The sequence below is a fragment of the Heliangelus exortis genome, chromosome 11 (assembly GCF_036169615.1).
Source record: "Heliangelus exortis chromosome 11, bHelExo1.hap1, whole genome shotgun sequence".
Classification (NCBI taxonomy): domain Eukaryota; kingdom Metazoa; phylum Chordata; class Aves; order Apodiformes; family Trochilidae; genus Heliangelus; species Heliangelus exortis.
In genome coordinates, this window is record NC_092432.1 from 16,523,179 (window position 1) to 16,541,441 (window position 18,263).

Here is an 18,263-nt window from a genome sequence, read left to right on the forward strand (position 1 = left end):
GCTTATTTCTAGAACAGTCTGGGGGTGATGCAGACATGGATCAGCACAGAGCCCGGGAGTTTTCTTCTCCTTCTCACCACTGGGAACATTTAGTTTCTCACAACTCTTGTCCAGAGTGCATGCCTAGGAGCAAAGGTGATCAGAGATGTGCATTGCTGCAGATACATGTCAGAAAGTAACATACATGACAATGGATGGGGGAGGAATAAAAAAAAAACAAAAAAATAAGGTGTGCTGTCCCTGACTATTCTGCATGTGTGTATGTGTGTGTACATATTTTGGTTTAATTGTTTTTCAGGCTTCAAGTCCACATTTTGGCTGCAATTACATGTAAGAACTATAGCTGCTGGCAAATACTTATTTGCCAAAAGAAGCATTTATTTTAAATTAAGTCAGTCTAAACAGGTGTTGACAGGCTGACATCACCAAAAAGAATGTATGTCCAATTACTTTTCATGGAAGTGCTATCTATTTAAGCAAAGTAAGTCTGGATATGTTTCATACAAAAAAACCCCTCTTGAATGATGCAAGAAGCATGTTAGTGGAAAACTATAAAGAGATGAGGTGTGTTTTTCTGTAATAACTCAAGATGTCTCATTTGGACATTCAATGAGGCTGTTTGTTTGAGAGCTTAATCCTGTGGTAGAAGTCAAAGGAAGCTTTTCTTATTTGTTACAGTCAGGATCAAGCATAACCATGTGTCAGTGTCTCTGCACATAGTCACACATATAATTGCCACTCATGTCTTGAAGGTCCTGCCCTGTGACTAAGGGCAGTCCATCTCGCACACCATGTTTTGTGAAATTGCTTTTTTATTCTGTCTCTTTTTATTTGCTTTCCCTCCATAGGTTACTTGCTTTCCTGTTCCACCATCAGCAGAGGGATAAAAATTGATTTTTTTTTTTTTTTTTGGATTAGGACAGTTTGTAGTGGCTACTTGTAGGAAGATCAGATACCGTTTCTGAGGTTAAGCTGAGCTGTTGCAGGAGGAGAAAAACTTGGGTATGTTGCTGTCCCTTTGTCTCTGACTCCAGCATCCTGAGTACATCCTGTGCTTCTCCCAAAAATCTGAGCAGGGAAGACTTGATACATCTGTCCATATTTTCAGATCCCCTAATGCTCTTAGTTGAGTGTCTGCATTATATATATAAGTAAACTACAGGAGTTGTGTGGTATTATCAATAAACATTCTTTCTATCAGCAAAGCTCTGAGAGGACCTAAGCTCTTTGCAAGAAGAGAAAACAGTAAAAATAAACTATTTAATTAGGTCTTCTGTAATAAAAAACAAAGCTGTTTTTCTGGGTTTTTTACCTAGGTAGCACTTCTAGTAAATTCTGTTGGCAAAAGCCACGCTCTTTTCATAGTCTATACATGGTGGGGAGTTCTGCTGGATTTGATTGTATTGGGCAGTGTGGGAAACCAGCCCAGTATAGGGAATACAGCCAGTGCTGTGGAATTTTGAGCTCAAATGTACTCTGGAGTTGCCTTCAGTCAGCATATAGCCTGCTTTTGCTGGAGGAGAAGGGATTAAGAACTGAGAAATATAAGGAAAGCAATAAAGACTAAGGATTTTCCCACTCACTGCTCAGTTTCTGAACTCGCACAGAAAACTGGAGAGTTTAGTAGATAATTTCAGCCTTGAGTAAACCCCCCAGTAAAGACTGGTGTGAGAAAGATCCTGCCTTTTGTGTTTTGATGTGTATTTCAGTGGTGTGTTGAAAAAGTTTTGCCTCCTTTGATATAAAGAACCTCCAGTTTGCTTTTTCTGTCCTTAAATTCTTCCTTTCCTCTTCAGGAGTCAGTAACAGCTCCGTACAGAGCCAAGGGGGAAGGTGCTGTTTGCTAAAGCTCACAAGCTGTCAGGAGCTAAATGCTGCTGTGTTGAGTGTCTGTTAATGCTGAGCAAGTAGTTTGGTGGGGCTTTTTGTTTTTCTTTAATAGCTGAGAGCAGCAGAGGAGTGATAATTTTCTGTTCTCTATTGGTGAGAGGCTTGAAGAAGAATTTAGGTTGTGACAAGGACCCTTCCAGTATCCTGTAACTGTACAGAAAGACAAGCTGATACACCCAAAACATCAGGCTGTGATTGTCAAATAGTAGTTCACATAGCACTGCCTCTCTAGGCAGCAGTTTCTTTTTAGTGATAATTTTTGGTTGTCAGGGTATTTCAGCTTAATGAGATGATAAAAAGGAATGAAACAAAACAAGTAACTGGAGACACACTTTTTCAAATTCAGGAAAAAACCCTAAGTTTTCTGTCAAACGGTGATGAGAGAAGAAAATGGAGGGAACCAGAAAAAAAGTCTCAGTGTTCTTTATTTCCATATCCTTGTACAGGTATTCCTGTTCTAGATAGCAACTGAATGTGGTACAGGACAGCAAGGCAGATGAAGAATGGGTACAGTGTTCTTGCTTTGAAAATGTTTTCTCGTTAGGTGCACACAATTTAATAAAAAAAAAATAAAAATCAATCCATACCCAAGAAAGCTAAACTTGAAAAGAAATACTTCACTGTCACTAAACTGAAAGCAGTAATGCTTGGGTAGAAACAATAGGAGCTACTCCTTCCATTTGGCTACTTTGCCAGTTGGGGTATTTTTTGTTTGGTTGTTGGTTTTTTTGATTTTTAAAATTTTTTATCCAAGAACAACTTGGACATGAATAGTCTCTTGATCACAAATTACTGGATGCTTAATCAACCTATTAGAAAAAAATTAGCCTTTCACCAATGATGCATATTTTATTAAACAGTAAAGCTTTCTCTGGATTTGTCGATTTTTCTTGGATTTGTGGCTTGCTCTTACTTTTCCTGATTCTGTCTGTTATCTACACGTAGACTTTTGATTCAACATTGTGAAATTGGTTATGTAGTAATACCTGGTCTCTTATGTGAGTTACAAATAAGTAGTTTAATGTTGAACATTTGATCTTTTTTTATTGCTTCTCTAGTTACTATAGTGTGCTCTGATCTTGTTTGACAAGCATAATTCATTGGTTTGAATCAAAGTGCTACTATCATTATTATGATTTAACTGTTGTTTACAGAGATTTGTCAAGCTGATACTGGTGTTAAACAGATAAAGATTGTGTTGCCCTAGTATCTATTTGGTGTTGAATGTGGGCGTTTTGTTGTTTGTTTCAGTCTGGTTAATTGTCAACCTTTGATAATCCACTCATTGACTTGTGAACCAGGTTATAGTAAAATCTGAAATAATGAAGAATATATTGCTTGAAGATCCTCAGATTTTGAATCACAGGCTTAAGTTCTCTCTTCTAGTGCTTAAATCATTGTACCCAGGAATCAGTTTTATTGTAGAATAGATTTATTGTATATTAATCAGCCCTTGATTATCATAGTAGGGCTATAAACTTGGTTCTTATTGTATTTTATCATTATTTTATCAGACTGGATAACCTATTAAAACTAAATAATGAAGTTAAAGATGCCCATTTGGACAGGGAAAAAGCTGTTACAACAAAGGTGGTATCACTTTTCTTGTCTTAGATAGAGGGCAGGTAGGACAAGGTATCATAAAGGTGAAATCTCACAAGGGAGCTTAACCAGGATGAGGTTCTTTGGTTCTTTTTTGCTCTTTTTCTCCCGTGTGACAAGGTAAACCAAAATTATTAAATGGGGAAAAATGTATTTAAAATACAGGGGGTTTTCCTATCCTCTTATTTTTTAATAGTAACTGTAAAAGTCAGTACTGTTCATGTGACATGGTACTGTGATATTTCATTACTGTTGCATGCATACAGGTTAGAAATTTAGTCACTAGAGCAGTAACAACCCTGTATAGGACAGGTTTTATTTGCTGTTCTTTAGAAGACTGTTTTAGAAATACCATCCTCTTCCATGCTCCACTGACCCAGTTGTATTACACACCCTGTACCTTCTTGGCTTCTTCTGCTATGCCACATACCTGCAGTGCTTCTAAATGGTCATGTTTTGCCTCTTAAATATGCCATGGATGGTGATGAGATGCTCCAGGAAGAGAGAATGCATATGTCTGCTGGCATTCAGTCCTTCAGACTTCTCATCCTTATGATCTTATTTTAAAAATATCTGGTGGTGAGATACCCTTGCTGGTAATAATTTTTCAGGGAGTTCTTCCTTCATTTTGAGTTTTATTCATCAGGAAGGGTGACTCATGGTAGCCTTGACATGTCTGCCAATACTGGCACATTCTGAGAAGGATCTGCAGTGCCATGTGCTGTGCTCTTGTGCTGCTACTCAAATGAGAGATAGTCTATGTTTTTTTTATTTTATACTTCCTCAGTGTTTTTTTCTTCCTGTAGACTTGCAAAAATTTTTTTGCTGTATTTTGCTTTTAGTGGAAATGTAAGCATTTATACTTAAGCATCTGCAGCAGAAGTCTGCTCTTCTTTAATATCTAATGCAGAGTGATAGAGTTTGTTTTTTGAGCCCTGTGAAGGCTCTGTATGAAGAGTCCAGGCTTCAAATTTGGGTGCTTGTGTTAGGTGGCAGTAATGCTCCCTAAAGAGATTTGTGTGTGTGTGTGGTTAATAGTGCATGCACCCATGGCAGAAACCTGGATGAGGGCCACGTAGCCTCATTCCCAGACCTGTAGTTTGTCCAGACTCTGGAGGAGAGGATTCATGGGGTATGGTATTGATCTTTGTAGCCCCTTGTTTCCACAGGCAGACTTTCAGCCTTTTCTGTGCCATCAGTTAATTTAGTAGCAGGTGTGATCTTACATTCTTCAATGAATCAGTGTTGAAAACTTCCATTCCATCCATCTAGCATGGGAAACCAGTTAATATTGTTCAACAATATTCATTTAATGGGGCCAGATTTCTTTTCAATGTGTTTGATAACACTGTTCATGTAGGAGTTACATGTTCACACAGGGAAGAGGGTTATCCAACCTCCCTATGAACACTTCTAATTCAGTGTGACTTCCTGAAGCAGTCTCTGGACCAGTAAGTCAGTCTTACAGCCATGTTCAGGAACTGCTTTGCTGCTAATTAAAATAATGATGTAGGAATTTTAGCACAGTTGCATTTAGCTTATTAAAAATTTTAAAAATAATATTAAATAAAGTAAAAAAAAAATCTGAAATTTATTTTTCATTTGCTACAATTGAATATGTGAACTGAGTATGTTCATCTTCAACAGCTAAAGATTGATCAGAATTTTGAGCATTCATGACTGAAGGCTGATTGAGAGCTTTAAACAACTCAGTGATGAAAACTTATGTCTGTACAAAGCTGTGTCATGGAGAAGGTAGTACCTTTTATTAGACATTTAACTTAAGGTGTGCTGACAAGATAAGAGAAGGAAACTTTCTTGGCAGGAATAACCATAACTACTCTTTAATAGTTCATAGTGTTGGGGTTTTTTGTTTTTTCGGTTGGTTGGGGTTTTTTTGTGGTTTGTTTTTGTTCTTTAAGGATGAATAAAATAACTTCTGTGAGCAAATAGATGAAAATACTCCTTAATAGTTTTCTGTGTATATTTTAAGAGTTGGGCACATGATTTCATTAGGCAGTTCTGAGAATTCCAGAACTGTCTAGCTATCTAGTCTTTGTTTCAATCTCTTGATCTCAGATATGTTGTGAATTTGAGTTCTAGTGTCAGTTAATGTATTGAAAAGGAGGGGGAAGTATTGTAATTTCAGTGACTGGGGTTCATTTTAATGACATGTTCCTTTGTATTCCTACTGTGAGGATAGTAATGAAAGCCCACAACTATTTTTTTACTAACTACGTATCTCTTAGTGTCTTCTCACCTTGAACTCTTTATGTGTTTCTCAGTCTCTTCAGCTTCTGTCACCTTTGTGTGTAACAAACAAATTCCAGACCCTCTGTATATGCCAGGAGGGTTATTTAGAAATGGGATCTTTTGCTTCTCCTTACAGTTCTATAAATAGAGATATATGAAGCAAGTGTGTGGGTAACACTGGGGGCTTGTAGGTCTATGCTTTTTGTCAGCAGGGCATATACCTTTGTGATACTCTATAATGCCTAACTTGTTACTGCCAAGAGTGCTCTGTTACTGATGTACAGCTGTAGGCAGGTACTTACTGAAATGTCCTAAATCAGGTATCTCCAGGGATATTTGAAGTGATCCCATTTCTCACCTGTAAGCATTGCAAATCTGCTGTATGTTTCAGAGCAGAAGGTTCATGCCTCCGTGCGTTAGCGATTCTGTTCTCTGACAGATTTTACTGCAGAATTAACTCCAAAACATCTGTAGAAAAAAAAAATCTTGCTTGTTGTGTAAAAAATGTGTTGCTAATTGCATGGGTGGCATTTCTTAGTCTGCTCGGGAGTGCCAGGAAACATATTGTATTATTTTTAAAGGCTCTGAAGGCTGATAACAGTCTGTCTAAAACTGTAAAATAATAATCTGATGTAATGACAGGAGAAGTAAACTTTCCAGCTCACTTGATAAGGAAGTGTGTTCTTGTTAAGCAGATATTTCCAGAGTCAAGAAGTAATAAAAGCAAATGGTTGGCAAGTATTGTTGCTATTTTCAGTGACATTTAATAATAAGAACTTAAAATACCAAATTAATTGGGAAACAGCTGACATCTTGTGGGTCCCAGTCTCACAAGTCAGAAGGAGGAGGTAACCAGCCTGGTTTCTTCCCCCAGTCCTGTTAAGTCATGGATTTAAGTGTATGTGCTCCAAACAATGGAGGATTCAGCAGTGAAAAAGCTGATAATTTTGTCTGTATAAACATTAGGAAGGGAATCAGCAGCTCACAGGAAACCCAGTATTTTAAAGTATAGTATCTACAATTACTCAAAACCAGCTTAAAAATAAGTTATTTCCCCTTATTTCTACTGCAAGTTAAATCTCCTGAGGTGTTTGTAACTCATGTATGTCCTCTTTACCTTTTCATCTGGCCTGTGTTGTTTATTTTAAGCTTCCATTTACATCTAGAGTTAAGATTTTCCTAAACCTTCTAGGAAAAATTTTCTGTGAATATTGTCTGTTAAATTACTTTGTCCAAATGGAGTAATAAAAAGAGGTTTTTCATTAGGAACTCCTCCAGGTGCTACAGAGCTACCATCAAAGTGTCATTAAGGGCTGTTGCTCATGTAGCAGTCTTAAAAGATGGATAGAGGAGTTTTTCTTGTTAGGGATAATTGACTGTGTATTCGTTTACTTTACTAGATCAAGTTTCTGAAAAGCTTTCTATTGATCTATAAGCATAACTATTTCATTACATTTGTATGCAAGATCAACTTAGTGTTCTCTGTCCATTTATATCTAGTCTCTAATGATCTTGCAGACTGATATTAGCAGTTATAAGAACACTGAAAATTGTGCTTACCATTTATATTCAAGATCAGTTGTAATTTAATGTGCTTTGTTCTAAATGACATTTTGTAGAAAGAATCCAACTCGCATTTCTGCAGCTTGTGATACGTAGCATGTGTTTAACAGGTTTTCTCCAGTTTCTGTTTTCTGAAGTGATAGTTTAAAGTGGATGCTTCATTATATTAAAGAAAAAAAGACATGGAATAGAAATAAAGTAATTTTATAAAGGTGATATATCATGGGTTCATAGACCCATGAAGTCTGATTAGATACCTTGTTCCATGATTTGTTTTGTCATATATATGTATATTCTTGTTAGCTTCAGGATGTATGTAGTCCTCTAAGGAACTTCCTGCAATCAGTGAGGTGTAGAAATGTGGAGAGGCTGAAGGAAATATTGTGATGGACGAAGAAAACATCAAATAATTCAGGTAGATGTACCTATAGAAAGTGTTGCACAGGAAACAATATCCAAAGTTAAGGATTCATCACATTTTCATTTAAACTCATTTTGTCCACTGAATCACAGGAATTTTGCGTCTTGATTGCTCCTTAGAAAATAGCTCTTTTCTACCAACGCTTGGAAGGCAAGAGATGGGAGGAGTAAATAAGGACATGAGTGGGGCTTTGAGGCTGATGAGAAACCCTGAAAAGAGGTTGGGGATCTGGGCAAGCAGACTGCTAGATTTATGCAGTTAATGTCTATAATACTTTAAGGTAGTAAGTGACTGAAGTAGTTGTTAATACATTACTCACTAGCTTATTTAAAAACTGTAGACAGATCACACTAACTGTGACAGTGACCTTTTTGCCTGTTGTACCAACAGCAGGATGTCTTAGAGGTCATGGAATACTTATGGTAGATGATATTTACATGTTTTCAAGGTTTTGTCAAAAAAATTCTTAAGAATCATGAGTAGGCCTAAGATATTCCATGTCTTTACACAGGATGATAATGAAGTTCCTCTTGTTCAAATTATTGAACCTCTGTGTAATTGGTACATTTATGAAATGGGAATTACAGGGCTCTATGGGATGCAGTCTGCATGCATATAGTTGCTGCTACTGTTGCAGTAGTGAAGGAAAGCAAAAGGCTGCACTATAAAGAAGCCCTGCTGAGAATAAGCAACCTGGAGGCTTGTTCAGTGTCATCCTACAAGGGGAGATAAAAATTTCTCCCTCTCTTTAAAACTCTGCATTTTGAGAACAAAAAATATATAGCCAAGATGAAACAACTCTGCCTTGAATAAGTGAATGAACTGGAGCTAAATGAACAAGTGAATGAACCTGAACGGGAACTAAACTAGTAAAATGGACTTTCTTTATACCTGAACACTGATGATTTTAGCCCTATTTTTAATTTTAATGTCCTCCAAAATGGGGGACTTCTTTTGGCTAAGAAGTTTTGGGGTTTTTTTTGGAGTAGAGGTAAACCCAGTGCCATTACCATGTATATATGTTCAGGAGACACATATATATATATATGTATATATAAAATAATATATCTATCATAAAAATAAAAAAGGCAGTCTTGGAAAAAAATTAAAATATAGTGTTCATAAATCATCAAATATTTAATGGTTGTAATATACTTCTTAAAAAAATCCAAGTTTAAGAATTTGAATATATATATAAAAGTGTTCTCAAATGGTTTGTAGTCATTACTGTCAGCAAGCACACTTGTGTAGTAAAAATTTACTATTATACAGAGGCTGCACCTTTAAACTATTTCTCCTTCAGTTCAGTTACCACACTGGTGTTATTTTAGTGTGTGTGTGCTTATTAGAAATATATTTTGTCATATCGCTTTAATGATTATCAAAAATGTGCCATATTTGAACTGTAAACTGATTTTATTTCAATGTCATTGACAATGAAACAGAAAACGAAACCAAAACTTGCAACCCAAATATTGTTTCAGTGAAATAAAATGGAGTTTTAGTGCCTTGACATTAATAGAAATGTATGGTTTCTGTGCTTTAGTGCATATTATGCCAAGATGGCTCATTTGTGTATGTTCCGTACATCTCTCGAGATGTTACAATATTTAAGCAACAGTGTATGGATATTGCTGTTTGGCACTGGCTGCCAGGAGCCAGATTAAAGCAAATGCTGGAGTCAAACTCTTAATGGTCACGTAAGTACACCTCAAACCTTGTGAACATGGTTGTGACAATCAGGCTCATATCCGCAATTACTATAAACTTAGCATGAGAGAGTGAAACCAGAAAGAAATTATTTTTAATTTCTTCTGATGCTTGTATCAGCACAAGGTTGCTATTTTCATAGTATTTTGTTACAAACTTGAAAATTGGTAATGATGCAAATAGTACCTCACCATTTATTTTTGGATTACAAAAAATCGGTACCCACTCGATTTGTTTTCTGCTTAGATACAATTAACTAAATCACAGTGCTCTTCCACTGACCATCTCTCTGTTAGCTAAGTCTTCAATTTTAGTATATACCTGCAGTGTTCAGTGCTCTTCATAAGGTCATGTGGACTTGTCACGGTTTAACACTGGCCCGGCGATTAAACCGGGTGACAGATGCTCTCTATTAATCTCTCCTCCTTGATAAGAAAGGAGAGAGAATAAGGGAGAGAGACTTATGGGTTGGAGGCTAAACCAATCAACTTTAATGAAACAATAATGGTAAATAGGAAAAAAAGAAAAGAAAAAATGCTATATATATATATATATACACAAATATACAGGAGAATGAATATCGGATTCCTTCCCCCTTTTCCCCCAACAATTCTCACACAAACCAAGGCTGCAGGGCAGCCCTGGGGAAGTCCAGGCTGGACACGCAGGAGGCAGGAACACAGGCAGGCAAACGAACTGGATGAGATCCTTCCAAGATGCCGGGTGAAGGCAGGCAGGGCAGCAGGCAGGGCAGCAGGCAGGGCAGCAGGCAGGGCAGCAGGCAGGGCAGCAGGCAGGGCAGCAGGCAGGGCAGCAGGCAGGGCAGCAGGCAGGGCAGCAGGCAGGGCAGCAGGCCAGCAAGCAGGGCCACAGGGAGGCAGCCAGGAGCTTCTGCTGGTCTTTTATAGTGCCACAGGTGAGACCAATTAGCTGTTAAGGGGGGTGGTACCCAGCACTTCTGCTGATGATCTCAGGTGAGGCCGATCAGCTGGTAAGGGTGTGGCTCGGTCCTCGAGATCCCCCAACTCCATACCGAGGATGACGCACATGGGATGGAATACTCCATTTGAGAAACTTGCTGTCAACCTCAGCAAGTTCAACCATCTACAAGAAACTCAGAAAAATCACCTTTATCCTAGCCCAAACCAGGACAGGACTCAAATCAGCTTTACATATATTTTAGTAGCATACATTTTGTAGATCTGGGTTTTCTTCCCTGCCTCCCAACTGTAAGAGCTTCAACTACTGTAATTCAAACCATGCTGTGGAATCCTCATTCCATTACTATTGCAGCATGCTTTCTTTTGACAGAATTTCAACCTAATCTGTATTATTAGGATTACATTTTCTTTGCTTGAAGAGCACGAGTTATTACGGCCATTTGGAATACAAAATTTTTTGTTACTGTCTTTGAATTTAGTAAGTTTACAAACTTCCTTTGATATGAATATTTAATGGGAGACAGACCCTTATACTTGCATCTTTCCTCCATATATGGAAAAGGGAAGGGAGAACCCAGCCTGCTTTCTTGCTTTTTTTCTTTTATTAATTAACTGCAAAACCCCCTGTTTGCTGCTTAATTTCTGCCTGTTTTATCCTGAGAGGGTTTTTTGTTATAAATTCCAATTTAACTTACAGTAGATTTCTGTTTATCTTTTAATGTATGTGCAAGGTGGGAGCGTGGAACATAGTTTCAGCAAATTTACCATAGATCCATGACACCACTTTGTGCCTTTCAACCCTCGTAAAGCATGAAGTATTTCTCTAAGAACAGAGGATGGGAGGGGCAAACAATGAGAGTTCATTTTATGCAGGCCTTAAAACAGTCCTGGACAAAACCTGTGGTTTTTGCCTGTCATGGTCTGAATGCCACAAGCTAGTAGCTCATTGCTTTTGCATCAAAAGCTTTTTTATGGAACACTTGGGAACTTTTTCAAATGTTTTAATTTCTGTTGTCATTAGCTGCAAACATGTTTCAAAGGTAAGGTGAGATTCTTTTGGGGGTTTCAACATCATTGCAAGCTGAATGCTCTAGCAGAGAACTAAAATGCTAACTGATCTGTTTTTGTTCCCTAACCATTAAACCTCACTTGCTTAGGATATGAAAATATGTGCCTGCAAAACTGTCTTCACAGGTCAGCAGGTGTAGTTCTACAGGTGGGCTGTGTTGGTACAAAATTTATTATGACATTTTATTTACCTCTGGTGTTTCCTTAAATATTTAGAGTTTCTTATCTGACACTGTGTCCATCTGTATTAGCTGATTTCAGGTGAGAATTCTCAATGGTTTTAGAGATGAAGGCTTCTTTTGAACAGGAACTCCTGTATCTGGGTGGTTTTTTTTGTTTCAATTTTAATTTTTTTTTCCCCACTTCTACTCTGCATATTCTGCCTAGTTCTTGGTCTCACATGTTTCTGGTTTGGTCATAGGAAGTGGAGAAAAGCAAAGCTCAGTTCTAGAGATGGATTCCTTAATTTAGCTCCTTGTCAACTCCAGTGTTGTGGGAAGAGTGGAAGTGAAAGGTCTCTTTGGTGTGGGGGAGGCAGTTTTAATGGGGCAGTGCACACCCGTGTGCCTTCTGAAGTACCTGGAACCAGGTTATAAGAGAAGCAGCTGTCGGCTGAAGTACACTTTGCTGCGATGCCCTGGGCAAACATGAACTATCGAAATAGAAGGCACGTGAAAACCGGTAACTTAGAATAACACGGCCTCTTCGCAGAAGGCAGTGCCAAGCATGGTTGTTTCCAGAGCGAGGGTGGAAGGAAAGGAATCAACTGCCTGTCTCCCGCTCCGGTGGGACCACCCTGGGGCGCAGGAGCGCTGGTGTTGCCGGGGCGGACCCTCTGCCCGGGCTGTGGGCTGCCGCCCCGGGCACTTCCGCCGTCGCTTTCTCCGTCTGGGGACATCGTGGCCGAGCTTGCCGAAGGGGCAGGCGAGGGAGGAAGGCGTTGGCCCTGCGGGGCCACCCGCGACGGTGGCGGTGCCCGTGGGCTCGGCTCTGCTCAGCGCGGCGGGGCCGCTGCCGCGGGGGCGGGCCTGGGGCGGAGCGCGGCTCTCGGGCCGCTGCGGGCGGCCGAGGGGAGGGCCCTGCGGCCGGTGACTTCATGGGAAGGAGGCGGCGGCGGGAGGTGGGTCTCGTTTTCCGTCTCCCGGTGCCGTCTGCAGGGCGGGCGAGAGGCGGCCGCTCCGCTGGGCAGAGCGGGCGGGGGGACAGCGGTGACGGAAAGCGGCAGCTGGGGGGGACGGCGGCGGCTGGGTTGGCTCCCCTCCCTTCCCCCGCCCCCTCCCCGGCCGGAGGAAGATGGAGCTCGGTTAGTAAGGGCTTGCGGGAGGAGCAGCGGCAGCAGGTAAGAGCCGCTTCTCTCTCCTCCTCCTCCTCCCCCCTGGCAGGAGCGGAGCGGGGCAGGGCAGTGTGGCGGGGGACCGGTGTCGTTGGGCTGCAGGTGGCACAGGTGGGCCCGGTCCGCAGCCGTGTCCTTGCCTGCGGGCTGCCCGCTCCGCCCCGGCTGCAGAAGTTCCCGCTGTGCGGAGCTGCGGACAGGCGGAGGGCAACGCTGTCGGCCGTGGCTGGTAAGGGCATAGCCGGGCGTTTAGAAGCACCCCGTGCCTCGGTTTTTTATGGTGGGGTTGTGAGCAGGTTTCCCGGCCTTGCCCCCGCCGCGTCTCCCCCAGTTCACTGATCAGCTCCGGGAGGGCTTCTGCATTGCAGACTCTCGCCCTGAGATTCTCTCCTCCATTCGCGGTTTTATCTGATAAAAGGAGCCTGCTCCCTGGCCGGGTGGTCCGGTGCTGGTCGGCCAAGAGGCCGATTTGGGCAGGTGGTAGCTACTGCTATGGTTTCTCGACCCTGTCAGGACATTTGGGCATTTGACCTGATTCTGATAAATGTTAGATATGCATATGGCTCTGAAAGAGCTACAAAAGAGAGTCTGTCAGGATCTGTGTGAATAATGATTATTTGGAGTTCACAGGATGCAATGTAGTGCAGTGAGATATAATGTGCATATAAAACATAATGCAGTGAGGCACACGACCTTACATAATCTAAATTTAAAAAGCTCACTACCCCTACGCTTGCCCAGGAGACTGTAGGAATATGTCTGTTCTAAGCTGCTTTTTGGAGGTTTGCTAGGTATCTGTCCAACAAAGATGCAGAGCCCTTTGTGAGCCAGTGCAGAAAATAAATGGATAAATTGTTGACTACTTTTGCTGTAGTTCTGTCAACAGTAAGTTCCTCATGACTGGTCAGTGTCACACACACTCATGGCTACTTGAGCATGCATCCCTACTGCAAGAGGGAAAGGTCTCTCCCTTATAGTGCACCTTTAAATTCACCAACCACAATGATGTCATTTTAACAAAAACTCTTTAGGCTTCTCTCCATAGGCCTAAGCAGTGCTGTAGTTTATAGCATACAGATATCAGTTAAATGTAAACAGATAGAAACATGGCACACTTTTTCATTTGACCTTCAGCATCTCAGAGAAGTACTTGAAACAGATGATGAGGAAAAGTATTTTGCCATGGACTGGTTTAAAATATGTTGCTGGATGAAACATGTAACTCAGTCACATCTAGGATGACACACAATCAGCGTTCTGAGCTCTGTAGCCAAAGGAAGCTGATGTCTGATAAATTTGGCCCACATTTTTTCTTAACTCAGTTCTTAAAGATGACATTGATTTTAAAAAAGGTTGCTATGGCACAGATTTAAAGCAAAATATATTAAGCTTCAGAAATTGAAAATGCTGTTGGTAGGAAGTGTGTTGCTTTGTTATTTATAATCTGTTAATAAAATACGTGAATGTTGGCTTTTGAGACTGAATCTGGTGATATTTTCTTCTGTTGCTGTGAGTGGACTAAGTGATCTCCCATCTCTATGGATGAAGGCCTGATTTTGCCCAGGTGTGCATCTGCTGCAGGGGGACTAGTGCAGGGGGAGCTAGTTTCCTCATGCCTACCTTCCCCTGGCATACTTCCTATCACAAGCTGTAACATTGGTTGTGGTGTGGAGCATTGAACCAAAGAGAGCTGTGTATGCCCACACAGCAGAAATGATGGTGTGACGTGGAGTAGAAATAGTGTTTTTGTGGATCTTGCTCTTTTGTGATACTGTGTGTTTATGTTTATAGTTTACAAGAAGCTCAGTTTATCTTCAGGACAGCTTAAATCACCTATAATACACTAAGTGTTTAGAGCATGTGGATGGGTAGGGATCAGGTATAATAGACCAATAATTTGCTATATATATATATATATATAGTGCAAAAATAACTGATTTATTATAATGTATCTATTGTTGAAAAAGTTGGCTTTTTGCAAATAGGGTGTAGAAGAATTTGCTCTTGGTTTACCTATACAAATTCAAATATAGATGATAATGGCTGGATGTTCCAGATGCCAAGTAAGTGTGGAATGAGCAGGTGGGATAGTACAGAGTCCTTTTGTAGTAAGCCTACCTCTGCATCTTTCTTTGACTCTGGCACATCTCCCTTATAGTCAAGTTGGTAGATTCAGCAAAAAAGCCAGGGGCTGAATAGACTTTCAGTGAGCAGGATGCCAGGTCAGGAGTTGTGTAGAGCTGTACACATGCAAGCATGTGAACCTTGACTCAGATCATACAGATGCAACCATTGTGCTAACCATTGCCATAGTTGTCTTTAATGTTACTTAATAAAATTTAGGGAATCCATTTTAATTAGTGCAACTACTGTGTGGAACATCTAATTTTAATTTTAAGATGTATGTTTTAAACCTAATCACTATGATATCCTCACATCATTCGGAGTCTTTAAGAGCTTATTGGTATCATGTCTGTGTTTGGGGAAAAATGGTATTTTAAAACTTTCAAAATTTACTTTTTAGACAAATAAATGTGTATAGTATTGTTGTCAGGTATTGTTATTTAGCTTGTTATTGCCATTAGACATGGTAACCTCTGTAGCCTTAATGGGAGAAAAAAAATACTGTCAAGGCATTCCCATGGAGTAATGTATTGGAGAGAAAGTTGGAGTTGAAAGGTGGAGAGGACTAAGGGAACTAGTAGAATATTTGTCCCCAGAAAACCTAGATATCAGATCTTGGTGTTTAATTACATCTCCATCTGTTTAATATATTCTGCAGTCCCCAAAACATCATAAAATCCAAATCTTCTTTCAGCTTGTATTTTATAAAATACCTTGGGGCTCATATTACACAAAAATTAAACAAACTTTTAATTAAGAAAATGGCAAGCCCCTGAAATACCAAATGCAACTGTTATTAAATTGAGGACTGAAAGAAGCAGAGAAAGATTTTTTTGTTGTTGTTGTTGTTGATTTTGTAGTCTTCCAGTTAATTTTTAATTGATGTGAACTGCATAGCCACGCAAATACATTCATAGATACTTGGACCAAAGCACAGAGCTAAATGGTATGTGGACCTTCTGAATAAATTAATCAGTGTTGCTCTAACGAAAACACTGGGAGATCAACCAGGCTGCTTAAATGGTCTGAACATTCTTCAGCATAGTCTTATGCAAGAGTAGAAGTTTACCAGTTCAGGTACCATAGGAATGTTGCATAGGTGTTACACTGCATCTTTCCCTATTGCTTTATTTTTGGTTTCCTAAGATGAAGCATGACACAAAACTGAGGAAGTCAGGTTTCCTCAGATGAGATGGCAGAGCTGCCATCAGATCCTTGATACTAACTAATTGCTTTTATTTCAAAGGCAGATTATTTGGTGTGTGCATTGCATGCAACTGTTCCACTATCAGATATTTTCTAGTTGCTTTATTTGGCTGCCCTTCCCCAACTACTGACCCAAGGGAGTAAAACTATAAATCTAGCAAGCATTGAGATACTCGAGATATGGAAGACTTGATTTACAGTTCTGTTTTTATATTGTTCTCCTAACGTAACTGCTCTGTGGTGAGTTTTTTTATTTTTAAGTAGTTTGAAGAGACAAAGCTAAATGTCACTTATTTCAAGTGTCATTCTTGGTTTACTTGAGATTTTTGTTCTTCCTCTATTTGAGGTCAATGCTGTCTATTTTAGGATACAACTGTACTAGTGATTTATAGTCACAGTGCTTTGCTGTAGTGTTTTACTGTAGAATATTATTGACATTATCTGTATGTCTTAAAATCTCTTGGATGTACATGTTGCAGAACTTGAGGCTTGAAATGGAGAAATTGTTGAACTTGCTTATTAGCTTTTATTAAAAGGATTTATAAATTAATATTTTAGAGTCAGCTTTTTGAAATACCATTTAAATTGAAAAAATAAAACAGAAATCCTAGGACAAGAGTATGAATTTGCTCTAAGATAGTTGAAAATGTAATTTCTTATGTAATTTCTAGAAGAAATGGAGGATTGCTGTTTCTGAAAGGATTTTTGAATGCTCCCAGGTTTTTTCAAAATGAACATATCTGCAAATACGACATGATACACTTAGTAAAATCAGTTTGTTTTGCAATGTATATTGATACTTTCATCAGTCATAGCACAGAGTTATGCTCTCTGATCATGATTTCAATCTCATGTGATGTTTCAATACCATTTAACCTGTACAGAGAACAAAGCATGGGTTTTTATAATGCAAGGGTACAATAGCCATTTTTATCTGCCAGTGTTTCACAGTTACTCAATGCTTTTTGATCATTTTTTTTTCACTTGCATGTTGTCTTAGGATCTGCTGAGTAATCATATCCATTGACTGGTTAGTCAAAGAAGTGGAAAAACCCATGTAGAAATCAAGCAAGCTGTGAAAAAATTTTGATTCTTGTTTTTTGTCACAATGGTAATATTTCCACTATTGTTTTCACAATTAGTATAAGGAACACTTAGAGATGCTTAATAGCACTTTCATAATCCTGATGTCTGCTGATGCCATAAGTAACCTCTGTCATTTGGAAATTTATGAAGTTGTTAATGCTGCAAATGTCCAGGAGATGTAATAATATTTCTAAGCTATTGCTGTGATGTTATCAGAAATGTGTACAAATGCCTGTGATTAAAATGGGTAGCTGCCATGGTGATAGTACCATAGAAACTGGTAAAATAATCATGGCTTGTTAGGAAATCTGAATGAAAAACTTATTCATAATTTTTCTATTTTTTATGTTTTAGTGACTTAGTAGGAATGACACTTGGCTGATGTTATATTCCTGACTGAAAAAATGATCAAACAAATTCTTTAGCTCTGTGTTACAAATCAGACAAAGATAAGGTTATGGTATTGGTACTGTTAAAACATTAAGTGCATCAGTGACTGACAATTCAGTCTTTCTGCAAACTACTTCTCATCTTAAGAACAAAGGCATTCAAGGAGAGGCCTTTCTTACAGCACTGATCTTTAAGTCACTTTACTCTCTTCACTGTAATTGCTTTCTAAATAGTGCATTAACTATAATTTTCTTCGACAATACTCTTCCAGCAAAGAAGGGCTGACTGTGTCCCATAGGCAGTGTCTACATAGACACTCAAAGCACATGACAGAACTTGAATTTGAAAGTGTGACTTTGTAAAGGATTTTGTCTGTCTCAAACTACACAAACTGTGAATACAAGAATGCCAAATATATATTCGGTAATATTTTTACTTGATTAGCTTTTTCCTTCTCTTTTGAGATATACTGCAATAAGAAACAAAGTGTGAAACAGTCCCAGACTTGGATTGTTCTGTCTCTGGGTTGGAATGAGTGATTTCTCTATTACTGGTAAGTGGCTCTGTCAGGTACTTATTCCCTATTGGGAACTCCTAAGCAAGGACATGGTGGGAGTGATCCCAGGTACCTGTCTAGGTATGTACTCATTAAATTTCTGTGCAAACACTTATATTC

At 39.3% G+C, this 18,263-nt stretch overlaps 1 protein-coding gene across 8 annotated transcripts in view; it reads left to right on the forward strand.

The window, feature by feature from the left end:
* Positions 1–12,529: 12,529 nt before the first annotated feature.
* The window catches only part of OTUD7A (OTU deubiquitinase 7A), a 113,556-nt gene continuing 107,822 nt past the window's right edge, over positions 12,530–18,263 (forward strand). For 6 of the 8 annotated variants that reach the window (XM_071754935.1, XM_071754939.1, XM_071754934.1 and 3 more), the window contains exon 1: positions 12,575–12,787. The gene's annotated coding sequence lies outside the window, so the exon portion shown is untranslated. Of the gene's footprint in view, positions 12,788–18,263 lie in introns of all 8 variants that reach the window. The other 2 variants (XM_071754937.1, XM_071754938.1) reach the window with 2 other exon arrangements.